Here is a 13,732-nt window from a genome sequence, read left to right as displayed (position 1 = left end):
TCCAACCAGTCCATCCTGAAGGAGATAAGTCCTGGGTGTTCACTGGAAGGACTGATGTTGAAGGTGAAACTCCAATACTTTGGCCACCTCATGAGAAGAGCTGACTCATTGGAAAAGACCCTGATGCTGGGAGGAATTGGGGGCAGGAGGAGAAGGGGATGACAGAGGATGAGATGGCTGGACGGCATCACAGACTCAATTGACATGAGTTTGAGTAAACTCTGGGAGTTGGTGATGGACAGGGAGGCCTGGCGTGCTGCGATTCATGGGGTCACAAAGAGTCGGACACGACTGAGCAACTGAACTGAACTGAAGGAGCTGAGACTGTCCTTACTCCAATGGGAAATCATCACAGAGTTTTAAACAAAGGGGTGCTTTACTCCAGAGTGGAGAATGGATTGCCTGAATCTCCAGTAGCGGCCCTGAGGCACTGGTAACGGTTCTTGTGTAGCATAAACCCTGTGGTAAAGCTTACTCTAGCCTGGTTTAGACATCTGAAAGAAAGCAGAGGTGTACACTGGGACCTCTATGCCTCCTACACTCTCCATCCCAGGCTTCAGAATCATACAAACAAGCAAAATGGAGGAGAAGTGGCAATACCACAGTCCTGAGTACTCCAGATTTATAATATTACTACATCTTGATCTTGCTGGCAGAGGTCTTCCAGCTTTATTTTTCTTCTTCAAAATTATCTTGACTCTTCTTGGCTGTCTGAATTTCCATATGACTTTTAGAATCAGCCTGTCCATTTCCACAAAATAAAACCTGCCAGTATTTTGATTGGAATTGCATTGAATCTAAAGATGAATTTGGAGAGAACTGACATGTTTATGGTATTATGTCTTCCGATCTATGAAAATGGTCTAGCCCTCCATTTATTTAGGGTTTCTTGAATTTCTTTCAATGATATGCTGCTTCTAGTGAACAAGGCTTACATGTATTTTGTCAAGTGACAGAGGCGACAAGTGATGTTTTAGGCAATTGTATTGGGCAAATGTTAGAGATACTAATTACAGGAAATAATGTCTGGGGAAAGTTTGCAAAATATGAAACTTTATGCAAATCTGACATATTCTTTCTCACCAACACTACAACACGTCATTTTGGAAAGCCAGGTTTCTACACACTCGTAAGGCATCTTTCCCAGCTATTGATTAGCTATTGATTAACCAAGATGCTGAGACTATAGAAGCAAGAACAGCCAAAAAAAAAAGGGGGGGGGGGACATTAGAGGCCAAGAAGAATAAACTCTTAGGGGAAAAAAAAAAAAAAGCTTCTCAGTCTGAGATTGAATTTTACCCAATAGCCACCAGATGGCCTCAGAACGAAAAAGAACTCACATCCTTCGATCAAAACTCAGGGACTTGAGACGCCTGATACAAGATGTCATCCAATCTACGAGCCCCTGAAACTACTGCTGAAAATCAGTGTAGACCAGCCCTCGGCGCGAGCTAAGGCTCTGCTTCAGCTCCTCTGCCCCGCTCCCACCTTCACAGGAATTCCCCTGCAGAGAGCACACTAAGGTCAGAGCTGGCTTCTTCCTGGGAACAGTCCCTGGCGGTGCTGATGGTCTCACCTCAGCTGCCTCTGAGTCTGAGCTAGTGACTCACAGCCGCTTCCCTGAGCCCAGCCTCACAGGCACCCTCCCCCTCCTGGCAAGCACTGCCTGCCCCAGACCACAGCTAGGGTTCCCATCTCCTTCCTCTTTCTGCCGGTCTGGGGGAGACAATGGCCAAGAATGAAATCTTCAGGATATTAACAGTAATTCTAAAACACAAAAACGAGGCAGACGTTGCTGCTTTTTTACCCCCACGTCATTCCATGGCAGTCTCTTGGACTCCTCTCTCTTATGATCAGTGTAACAATACTCATGATTCATGGAATGAACAAATATTTTTTTGAGCATGCGCCATATACCAAGCAGTATTTTAAGCACCAGAGATACAGCATGAACAGCACTGTCCCTTCCTTCCTGCAGCTTATACCATTGAGGGGAGAGGACTGTGTCCTCAGGGCAGAAGGTAAAGGACAGGGAATAGGATTTTAGAAGCCCAGGATCTTAGCGTGGGTTCCCCCCCCCACCCCACCCCCGCAAAAGCAGACCCTAAGATAAGGATTTGAGAGCAGGTCGCTTATTGAGGAAGTGATCCCAGAAGGCAGACATGAGCAAATGGGGAAGTGACAGGAAAAGAGGAAGCCATGGCATGTTAATGGGGTGGGGGGATGTAATAAAACTGTGGGCAACTGAGGCTCAGTCCTGGGGGTCCCTCACAGAGACTGTATAAAATGTGCCTAAAAGTATCCCACGTGGAGCAAAGAAGCTCAGAGGCTTATCCACCACCTCCCACCCCTGATCAGTCGAGGGTCACTCCTAGAATCTTCACTCCCTGATATCTCAGGCAGAGGCAGGAGCCCACAAGCACATGCAGAAGCTGTCTGCAGGTGACCTCTGAGATGGGAGACATGGGTGTGGGCAGCATCAGCAGCATCTGCTACTCCTGGTCATCTCGTTTCCTTAGCAGCCCAGCACCCACTGTGGCCTCAGGTGCACAGCCGGCACTCCGTAAATATATGTAGAGTAACTGGATGTTTCAGGGCTTCCCGGGTGGCTCCGACGGTAAAGAGTTTGCCTGCACTGCGGAGAGCCAGGTTCCATTCCTGGAAGATCTCCTGGAGAAGGGAATGGCTACCCACTCCGTATTCTTGCCTGGAGAATCCCATGGATAGAGGAGCCTGGTGGCTTACAGTCCATGGGGTTGCAAAGAGTCTGACACAACTGAGCGACTAACATACACACACACACCACACACACATGGATGTCATCAGGCTGAGCGCCGAAGAATTGATGCTTTGAACTGTGGTGTTGGAGAAGACTCTTGAGAGTCCCTTGGACTGCAAGGAGATCCAACCAGTCCATCCTAAAGGAGATCAGTCCTGGGTGTTCACTGGAAGGACTGATACTGAAGCTGAAACTCCAATACTTTGGCCACCTGATGCGAAGAACTGACTCATTGGAAAAGACCCTGATGCTGGGAAAAATTGAAGGTGGGAGGAGAAGGGGATGACAGAGGATGAGATGGTTGGATGGCATCACTGACTCAATGGACATGAGTAAGCTCCGGGAGTTGGTGATGGACAGGGAGGCCTGGCGTGCTGCAGTCCATGGGGTCACAAAGAGTCGGACATGACTGAGCGACTGAACTGAACTGACAGTCATCAGGAGAAAGGGCCCTGAACTTGAATTTGGAAATAGTAGGCTTAAAGCACATTAAGCTGTATGATCTTAGGCAAGTCCCTTCCGATTTCAGATCTCAGTCTTCACAGTTATAAAAAGGAGACTCTCACATCTGCCTTGCTTGCCTCACTGGACTATAATGAGGAGCCAGTGAGAGAAATGCTGTGAAAGGGCCTTGGAACACTAGAACACACTAGAACTATCTTTCTTGTGGAAAAAGCCTGGAATGGAATAGGATCTGAAAAAGTCAAGTAAATTCTGAGTCCAGTTCCTCACTTTTTTTTTTTGGTTCCTCACTTTAAAAACAGGCACAATGATAATCAGGCCATAGCATGTCTCAGAGTGCTGTGACGGGGCTCATGAGGCAAGAGAATGGATTCAGTGGGTGCCGCTTCCTTCTGAAACTCTACAAAAATGGCAACAAAGGGATGTGGATTTTTAAAGGAGGGAATCATAAACTCACAATGACAGAGCAACAGGAGAGGAAATGACAGCAACAAAATGTTGGACGCTGGAAAGTAAATGGCCAATTAGCTAACAGCTTAGCTAGTAGAGAAAGTTAAATACTTAAATAGTGCTAGGGAAAGAAGGAACATAGCTTGCCCCAAACATCAGGTGCCAGAAATCTCTGGAAGTGAGGCTGAAGGTGGGGCAAAAAACGGAAAGACTGGCTGGAAGTCTTTTTAAGAAGTCAGAGCTCCAAATCTCCTCAATCCTGGCAGTAACTCTGGGGGTGGCTCCAGCAAGCTGTGTTTCTACAAGCCCTCCAAATGATCCAGGGGCTCTCTGGAGACTGTCTGATTCCACCAAGGTGCAGGTTTATGGTTGTCCTTCTACAGACTTAGCTAGTTTACAACCCTGTAAGGATGGAAGTTTAGTTGTAGAAAAACTGAGAGCAATGCAAATGTTTCTTAGCCATGAAAGTGAAAATTAATTTCTCCTATATAGATACACTAGTCTTCAGAAAAACTAACCCCGTCCCAGTTCACTGCTCTGTATTAAGTAGCTTTACATCCATTGGCAAATTCATTTCAATATTACTGATTATATAAGTCTGTTCAAATTTTCCCCCTAACTGGTTTTAACAACTTCCTAGTTCTCTCGTTATATAACAAATAAATCTTTAACACATATTCATTGTATACACGTATGACAGCTGTTTTTATCTTTTTGCAAAGTATGCTTTAGCCCGTAATTCTCAAAGTGAAGCTCTGGACCAGTCACAGCATCACCTGGGAACTTGTTAATGATGCAGGTCCTCAGATCTCATCCAGACCTGCTAAAGCAGAAATTCTGGGGGTGGGGCCCAGCCATTCATGCCATTAGGAGTCCCCAGGTTCTGATGCACACAAGATGCTTCTTCAGTGCAATCAGGTTGCTTATTGAGGAAGTGATCCCTTGAGGCACTGGCGAGCAAATGGGGAAGTGACAGGAAAGGAGAAAAGTCATGGTTTGTTAATGAGAGGGGTGAAACTGCGAGCAACTGAGGCTCATTCCTGGGGGCCCCTCAAGGGGATTATATAAAATGTGCCTAAAATGACCCCACTGTGGAGCAAGGAGGCTCAGGGGCTTATTAACCAACTCTCACCCTTGACTAGTCAAGGGTCACTCTTCTAATCTTCTGGACGAGCAGCATATGAGATCTTAGTTCCCTGCCCAGTGATTGAACTGTGCATTAGCAGCACAGTTTTAACCTTTGGACCACCAGCGAAGGCCCACTCCTAGGATCTTCCCTCCCTGGTATCTCAGGCAGAGAGAGGCAAGAGGCCATGAAACCTTGGAACCTGACAGTCTGTGTGGTCTCAAACATAGCTCTGCCTGTGTCAGCTGAGAACAGGCCAGGGTACCCTTTTCTCTCATCTCCAGGGATGCCTCAGCTGTCCCATCACTCGCTCCCCATCTCCCCGCAGCACCAAGAGATGGAGCCGGACATTACATAAAATTCAAGATTCCTTGCGAGGAATAATTTTGGACTTACTGGCACCTGCTGGTCTGACTCTGGGACTGAAACCCTCAAGTTTGGGATCTAATGGTCCCAAAGGGACCGTGATCCCAAAGAGAAGGGATCAGCGTGAAAGGGAAAATGATCTCAGAACCCAGCCCCAAATGTGTTTATTCATTCTCTGCCTCCTGCAATAATAATAGACTGTTATTTCATTGCTGGCAGAGGCGAGATAACAAGCCCATTGTGCACTGCTGATCTGGGGCACATATGCCACCCATTTGTCTTGCAGCCCAACTGGGCGTTCTGCCCTGTTCACAGGAAGCCCTCCCTGACAGCCGAATGCCACACAAGCCTGATAACTGCTTTTCACGGGGCAGAGGGGGGGATCCACCAGAAACATGGCCTCCTCTTCCTCTGCACAATGGATGGGGTGGGAAGGGCACTCCAGCCACTCCTTATGACGGCAACCCGAGTCCTGCCGCTTAGCAGAGGCGTTAACTTGGACATGTTGCTTCCCCTCTTCTAGCCTCAGAATGCCGATGGTAAGAACACTTTGCTCAAGGGGTGCTGGTGATGACTATAAAGCCCTTAACACAGAGTCACTCCCTGAATAAGTGCAGGTGTTGGTGGTTGGTGGTGGCATTGGCTGGGTATGGGGTGGGGGATTGATGATGAAATAAATTTCCTTAAAGCTCCCTGGAAGGAGAGTAGGAGCCATAGGTTAAAAAATGGGCATTAAGTGCAGGCTGAACTAACTGAGGCCAGGAAGGAGCTGGCTATAGAGGACCTGCTCCATCCAGGAGAAGCCCCTAGCTGGCACTGAGGTCCTGGGGCAACTCATGTGACTGTCCTTTGCTTTATAAGTGACAAGAGCGGGTCACAGGGCCAGTGGGAAGGCCAAACTGGAAAATCTGAGCGGACACTCTTTGTTAAGCAGGAACACACTAATCAAATGATTTTTTCCCCTCCTTTATTTATCGCCAAAATCCTTGTCTTATCAACGAGATCCTCCTAGGCCCAGCTAGAAAGGCTCTGCTTACCTAAAACCAGCAGTTGCCAACAGGAGTGACTGTCACAAGTGGGGACTTGCTTCTGGCTTCTAGCAGGTAAAGGCCTTGGATGCTGTAAACATCCCAAAACGCACAGGTCAGCTCATCACAATCAAGAACCGTGCAGCCCCGACCAGCGGCAGTGCCTAAAGCCAAGCACCGTTGCCTGGATTAGAGTGGATCTCTCCCTCGTCAGTGCTCTTCAAACACCTCGTTTGAGCCTGTGTCGGGGCACTGGCCTGACTCTGCCAGGTGTTGTGGTTAGCTGGTGGCCTCCTGGGGTAGCAGAAAGGGCACAGCCTCTGAAAACTGGCTCTCAGTCACCCGCTGGCAAGGCCCCAGAAACAGTCCTTTAGCTTCTCCGAGGCCATTTCCTCATCTGACAATGGAACTTGGAATCCTAATTTGCAAGGTCATGGTAGAGATGGTATAAAAATCTCTGTAGAGAGCCCTTGGCATGTGGTAAGTGCTCAGCAAGTTACAGGGTCTTGTCTTCCTAGACACAACCCAGAGGGCCACAGTAATGTCTTACATATCTTTACATCATCTATGGAATCTTAGGCTATGCCATGCACAAAGCAGGTGCTCCGAAATGGTTGAACTAAAGTGAAATCTTGCCTGGAAGCCAAGGCTCAAGAAATAAGCCTAACCTGCCTCATGAACCTATAGTCCGACAACCTGTGGATGGTTTTGCTTTAGTCCTTAGGAGGCACCACTACTTCAGAACAGGATCTGCTTCTCGTTGTCACCAAGTCTTGGGTCCTTCCAGTGAGCAGGGAGGTTGAACTTGACCTTTGATTCTTTCTGTTACAGTCAGAGCCTTGGCTACTGCTTGGGAGCAGCTACCACCATCCAGCCATTCCCACCCAGCTGACCAACTCGATAACCTGCCAGTAGCCAAACACCTCCATGCCGCAGGAATGTGGAGAACAAAGTCAAAGGAAATGCCAATTTCCTAACAAAGGAGGGATGCAAGTCTGGATAAGTATGATTTGCTTGGAAAGTGGGAGGGGCCATCACCCCGTCCTCCAGATTGATCAGAGCCTTCCTAAACACACACCCGTCCATGTCTACCCACAGATACACCCAGCCTGGCCACATCGTGGAACAAGTGTGAGAAGACCAACTCTATCCCTCTGCACTGTAAAGCTCTCAAGGGCTCATCTATTGCCGGCTTCTTCCCTGATACCAAAGACATCAAGAGGGGCTTCCCTGGTGGCTCAGCAGTACGGGATCCACCTGCCAATGCAGGAGACACAGGTTCAACTCCTGGTCTGGGAAGATCCCATATGCCTCAGAGCAACATGCCTAAGTGCATGTGCCACAACTACTGAGCATGTGCTCAAGAGCCCGGGAGCCTCAGCTTCTGAGCCCACATGCCACAACTACTGAGCCCATGCACCCTAGAACCCGTGCTCCCCAATAGGAGAAGCCACCGCAATGAGAAGCCCGTGTACTGCAACTAGAGAGTATCTCTCCCTCACCACAGACAGAGAAAAGCCCGCGCGGCAACAAAGACCCAGCAGAGCCAAAAGTAAATAATTTTTTAAAAAAGACATCAGGGAAGGCATATTGGACGAGGAGGGAGACAGAATGCAAGTGTGATCCCTGCCAATAACAGGCTGTGCAGTTTTCAGCAAGGCTCGTCACCTCTCTGAGCCTCAGTTTCCCAACTCTGAAATGAAACCTAGACAAGCAGGGTCCTTCTGGCTGTGATATCGTTTGCTCTTTCTATGGCCAGTCATGGCTTCACTCCCACATAGACCTGCTGAATGCCATGCACACAAACCTCGATCCATTCTGAGTCCAGCCCTTGCTGCTCTCTGCGGTCTGGATCGTCTCTTACTTTACTAGGTGGCCCCAGAGAATGGCAGGGGCTCACGGTCTCCCTCCCTCACTGTTAAAGGTCTTTGGAATAAGCACAATAGTCCTGCCCCTTCGCAGCCCCCCAAGGCCAGGCTGCCCAGGAAGTATCAGGGAGGGACTCAGATTGCAAAGATACATGGTTACACACTCTGCCAGCCCCCAGGAATCCAGGCCAAGAATAGCTAACGCTTGCACCAAACATGGGCTTCTCTCTTAGCTTGGTCAGGGGAAAAAATCCACCTGTAGTGCAGGAGACCTGGGTTCGATTCCTGGATCAAGAAGATCTCCTGGAGAAGGAAATGGCAACCCACTCCAGTACTCTTGCCTGGAGAATTCCATGGACAGAGGAGGCTGGCAGGCAACAGTCCATGGGGTCGCAAGAGTCAGACATGACTTAGCAACTAAACCCACCACCACACCAAACATACACCATAATTTCTAGGTGTCCAAGTGCTAACTGCTCCAGGTAAAACACTGCTCTTAGCTGCTTTCTCCAAATCCCTTTAATTCCCTTAATAAAAGAAATCCAGGCACAACCATCAGCGAAAAGGAGGACTCCATTCCAAATCCCCTCTCCTGTCTTATCTCTGAATTTTCTTCCCTCCAGGCTCCCAGGAGCTCTGAGCTCACTGTCTGGGTCACATCAGCTCCGGCGCTCCCCCTGACACACAAAGGACTGCATCTCACCTGCACAAAGCTCTCTTTTCCACGCAGATCCAGAGCAGAGCGCCACTGTCTGCCAGCTGCCCTGTGCTCTCAACTATGGGGTAGTCTCAGGGTGGGGAAGGAGAGAGTACCAACTCCGGGATTGGAATCCCAGCTGTACCAAGTCAGACGAGTTATAATCCTCAATCTTTTTGCATCTTTGTTTGCTTATCTATAAACTGGTATTAGCGAAACCTACCTTCCAAATGTCCTGGGGAATAATGAACAGATCTATACTAACAGCTCAAGAAAGGGTACTGTCTTTATAGGTTTTTCACCAACTTGGCTGAGTAACACAGGTCCAGGCAAAAAACACTCAAACAACTTGAAACAGAAGCATTTTAAAACCAGAGTTCTATTGGCACTCTATTGGAAGCGAACTGGATTCCTTTTGGACTAAAGAAGAGCAGACTCATTCTTCTCTGAGAACTGTGCATTTGATTCAGACAGATGCCAAACACAGGGAGAACTCTGATTCTGTTGTAAGAAGCCCAGGATGGAGGTCAGACCCATGCTGACTCAGGTTTTCAGGTTATCTTAAGCAGCTCACTTCACTGGTCAGACCAGCTTGCAGTGGTTCTCAAGCCCAGATACACATTAGCATCAGTCAGGGAGCTGTTCCAACCTATGGGTGTGCATGCCCCATCCCAATTTCACCAGAATCTCTGCTGGGTAGGGCGGGGTGTGCATGTGTGTGTGTGTGTGAGTGTCTCAGTCGTGTCTTTGTGACCCCATGGACTACAGCCTACCAGGTTCCACTGTCCATGAAATTCTCCAGGCAAGAATACTGGAGTGGGTTGCCATTCCCTTCTCCAGGGGATCTTCGTGACCCAGGGGTCAAACTCGGTTCTCCTGAATTGCATGCAGATTATTTACCATCTGAGCCACCGGGAAAGGCAGGGTATCAATAATCTAAAGAGCTCCCCAGATGATTCTCATGTGAGATCCACTGGACCAAATAGCTCCATGATCCCTCCCAGGCATCCTAGAGCCTAAAATAATGTATGATTCAGAGTAAACACTTCTTTTTTTTTCATTTACTTTGATTAGTTAGAGGCTAATTACTTTACAATATTGAGTAAACACTTAATATGCATTTGCTGAATAAATGAATGAAGAGTCTGACTTGTCTTTTTGGCTATTTCCATATTCACAATGTATGGAATAAAAGAAGAGCAGAAAGAGCCAGATTCCTAGTAATAATCCCAAAGCAGTACTGTCTAGTAGAAATTTCAGCAATGGTGGAAATGTTCTATAATCTGTGCTGCTCAGAACAGTAACCATAAATGGGATGTGGCTACTGAATCCTTGAAATGTGGTCAGTGTGACTCAGGAATTGAATTTTAAATTTTATCTAATGTTAATTAAATTCAAATAGTCACATGACTCTCGCTACCATATTGGCTAGTGCAAACGTAGAGTATCTATCCTTAATAAACACATCTACAACCGTGTACTTCCATGTCCTTCTTTTACTGACAGGATCCCATTTTCATTTAAGGCAGCCCCTCTTTCACCACCACCTGCAGTCTTTTGGGGACAGCTAATGAAGTTGCCTTGGCCTCCTCCCACTAAGGGTTGAGCCCAAGACATAAGTTACGTCAACCAGATTCTCCTCTCCAGGAATTTTGCTCTAGCTTCAGTGTCACAAGAATAGAAAATGAGTTGGAGTAGATTAATATCATGTTGGTGTTGGTATAAGGACACTGTGTGTCGGTTTCCAGGACATTAGTCCAGAGTTTCACCATAGTGATATATGATGTGAGCTAGGCATCTGTGTATTAGTTTCCAGAACATTAGTCCAGAGTGTGATGATCACAACAGTGATACATGATGTGAGTGAGGCATCATTATCACCATCATCCTTGTCATCATCAAAGTCACTGATGTGCCAGCTCCTGAACTAAGTACTTAGGCTGCCTAGCTTCCCTGTGCATCCTTTCTTCATCTGTAGAATGGGAATTAACTCGTCCTAACCTCTTCCAGTGTTTTTGTGAAGACAGACAACGTTCATAGAGCTTTGAGCCAAATAATGAGTTACTCAAGTGTTCTTTAGTGGTATTGCTCTCTGGGCATTGGTGTAGGGGAATCATGAAAAGATTTGAGGCAAGACACATTATCTGGGCCCAGTTCACAAACTGTGTGACACCAGGCAAGACACTAGTCATTTCTGGGCTTTCAGGTAAAATGAGACAGCGTTAGATACATCCTTTTCTAGTTTCTCCATTTTCTAACTTACTTGCATGCCCCACCCTCCTTGCCTGACACCCATCCCTCACAACTTCTAAGAATACATTACAGAAAAGTCTCTAGCCAAGACCACGCTGGCCTTGTGGCCAACTCATTTCTTCTTTCCCCAACAACCCACCTGACCAGAAAGTTGTCTGGGGTAAGCACTCCTATACCGTGTATTAAAGCATCTAGCAAAGCACTCTACTGAAATTGTGCTGAAACATCTCCTCCACTGGTAGACCACAGGCCTGCCAGGACAAAGACCATGTCCCTCTTATTCACCACTGTATCCCCAGTGCCTAGTACAGAGTCAGGCACATAGAAGGTACTCAATAGGTATTTGATTAAATACCCCAAGTCTATTTTACTATTTATCATTTCAGGAAACCCACAGTATTTGTTACTTAATGCTGTATAATAATAAAGTATCTCAATAATAAATCTCAATGTAATACATAATAAAATCTCAATATAATAAAGTATCTCAAAACTTACTGGCTTAAAACACCAATGATCACTTCTTATCTTCCAGTTTTTGTGGGAGAGAAATTCAGACGGGGCACCGTGAGGATGGCTTGTCTCTGCTCCACATCTGGGACCAGTTGGAAGACTCAAAGGCTGGGGCCGGAATTGGCTCAGTTCACCACTGTCTGGTGGTTGAGGCCGGCTGTTACCCGAGAGCCAAGCTGAGCTGAGCTGAAGATACCGGCCAGGTCACCTCATGTCACCTCCGCCGTGCGGCTTGTGCTTCCTCACAACATGGTGGCTGGGTTCCCAGGGTGGGCGTCCTAAGAGAGTAGAAGAGAGCCTCCTTTAAGGAAAGAGACAGAAGAAATGTCTCCTTTTAATGATCTAGGCTTCAGGGGTCATCCCATCACTTCCACCACCTTCTATCCATGAAAAGCCTGTCACTACATCCAGCCCACATTAATGAGAAGAGAATTAGACTCCATCTTCTGAGAGAAGTGGTAAAGAACCTGCACATCTACTTTAAAACAACCACAACCACTGAGTTAGCACAAGAGGCAAGATGCCTGATGAAAGCTAAGTGTCTGGAGAAGCAAGAATTCAGTTCAAATGATTAGCTGTGTGAACTTGAGGAAACGATTCTCTGAGGCTGGGTTTCCCTGCCAAAACAATGAATAGATTGCAATTATTGTTCCCTGGTGGTATCTACCAGCTTGGAGTCTTCTTGCCTCAGTTCAGTTCAGTCGCTCAGTCATGTCCCACTCTTTGCAACCCCATGGACTGCAACATGCCAGGCCTCCCTGTCCATCACCAACTCCTGGAGTTTACTCAAACTCATGTCCATTGAGTCGGTGATGCCATCCAACTATCTCAGCCTCTGTCATCCCCTTCTTCCCCCGCCTTCAATACTTCTTGCCTCAAGATCTTAAAAGCATCCCCTCTTAACTAGCCTTCATTATTATCATCATTATTATTATTGTTATTATTATTATTATTATTATTGGCAGCATCACATGGCATGTGGGATCTTAAGTTCCTGACCAGGGATTGAACCATGTCCCCTGTATTGGAAGGGAAGGGTCTTATCCACTGGACCACCAGACAAGTCCTTTAACTAGCTTTCTTGAAGTCCACTGACTCTTCCCATTTCTGATCACTCCTGGTTTCTGACACTGGAGGCAGCAAGAGGTTGCTCCTGGATCTAAGGGCCCCAGGATTCATACACCAGGGGCAACTCTAAGAAACAGATGTTCAACCACTGAGGACCTCAGGATTCTCCCAGGCCTTTTCGGTCCCAGCCCTGGGGACGTTGAGAAACAATCGGCAGCGATCACAGCCTAAGGAAGCTGAATCTGCCTGCCGGGGGGCCCAGGAAGTTGCATTTACTTTTTCACACTAACTGCTGGTGGAGGAGCAAGGGGAGGAGTCTCAAAGCATGTACCCTAACCCTAACTGACTCATTTTAGTATTTTAGTCAAGTTCCTTGATTTTATTCCTTGTTCGTGCCACCACTTTGTGGAAGGATTAGGAGGAGGGAAGGTGTCTTGGGTCTCCGCAGTCCTGCACCCCCACCCCCACCCCGCCCTGCACACAACAGTGACCCGTACTTTCACCTTTTCTCTGGGCCGGCTGACCCTCCCTAGCCATCGTCTCCCATGGGTCACGGTCCTAAGACCTGGGCGCAGCACCCCCCACCCCCGGCCCGTCGTGTGCGCCAGGGTTCCCAGGGGCGAGTCCAGGGAGGCCCACAAGGGGTGAAGCCGGCGCACCCCGCTATAGCTGGTGCAGGTTACCGGGTGGAAGCGGATGGGTTTTTAAGCCTTCACTTGCAGAGGTCGTGATCCTGACCTTTGGATAGCCTCCTCTAAGGAACACGAGCGCTGGGAGGTCTCTGCTCACCCAGTGGGAAGACCTCGGCTGGCAGATGGGGGAAACAGAGGTCCACAGAGGGCAGGGATCTGTTGGACGTCCCCGCGGGAAAACAGACCACTGAATCCGGTCTAGAACCCTGGACTTCCAGGCCATAGTCTAGTTTCTAGACCCTGAGCGCCCCAGCCAGGCAGTCTCCCTAGGAAGTACCCAGCAGCTAGCCTTCCGAGCCCGGAATCTCCGTGGAGTTTGCGCTCGCTTTGGCAAGCTGCGAACATTTCCCACGCCCCCACCCCCCAGGAGCCCTGCTCCGGCTTCGCGGCTCCCAGAGAGGGGATAAGAGGAGAGCGCACGCCCACCGGC

At 48.0% G+C, this 13,732-nt stretch overlaps 1 long non-coding RNA gene across 4 annotated transcripts in view; it reads right to left on the bottom strand.

Annotated features, from left to right (window-relative positions):
- Nucleotides 1-13,722, bottom strand: part of LOC122705898 — a 206,243-nt gene extending 192,521 nt beyond the window's left edge. For 3 of the 4 annotated variants that reach the window (XR_006344180.1, XR_006344182.1, XR_006344181.1), the window contains exons 1-2: nt 13,400-13,722; nt 11,528-11,820 (exon numbers count right to left, since the gene is read on the bottom strand). This is a non-coding gene — a long non-coding RNA (uncharacterized LOC122705898). Of the gene's footprint in view, nt 1-6,220; nt 6,303-11,527; nt 11,821-13,399 lie in introns of all 4 variants that reach the window. The other variant, XR_006344183.1, reaches the window with a different exon arrangement.
- Between the last annotated feature and the right edge of the window lie 10 nt (nt 13,723-13,732).

This window comes from Cervus elaphus, chromosome 12, assembly GCF_910594005.1.
Source record: "Cervus elaphus chromosome 12, mCerEla1.1, whole genome shotgun sequence".
Taxonomy (NCBI): Eukaryota; Metazoa; Chordata; class Mammalia; order Artiodactyla; family Cervidae; genus Cervus; species Cervus elaphus.
This window is presented reverse-complemented; position numbering and strand designations above follow the sequence as displayed.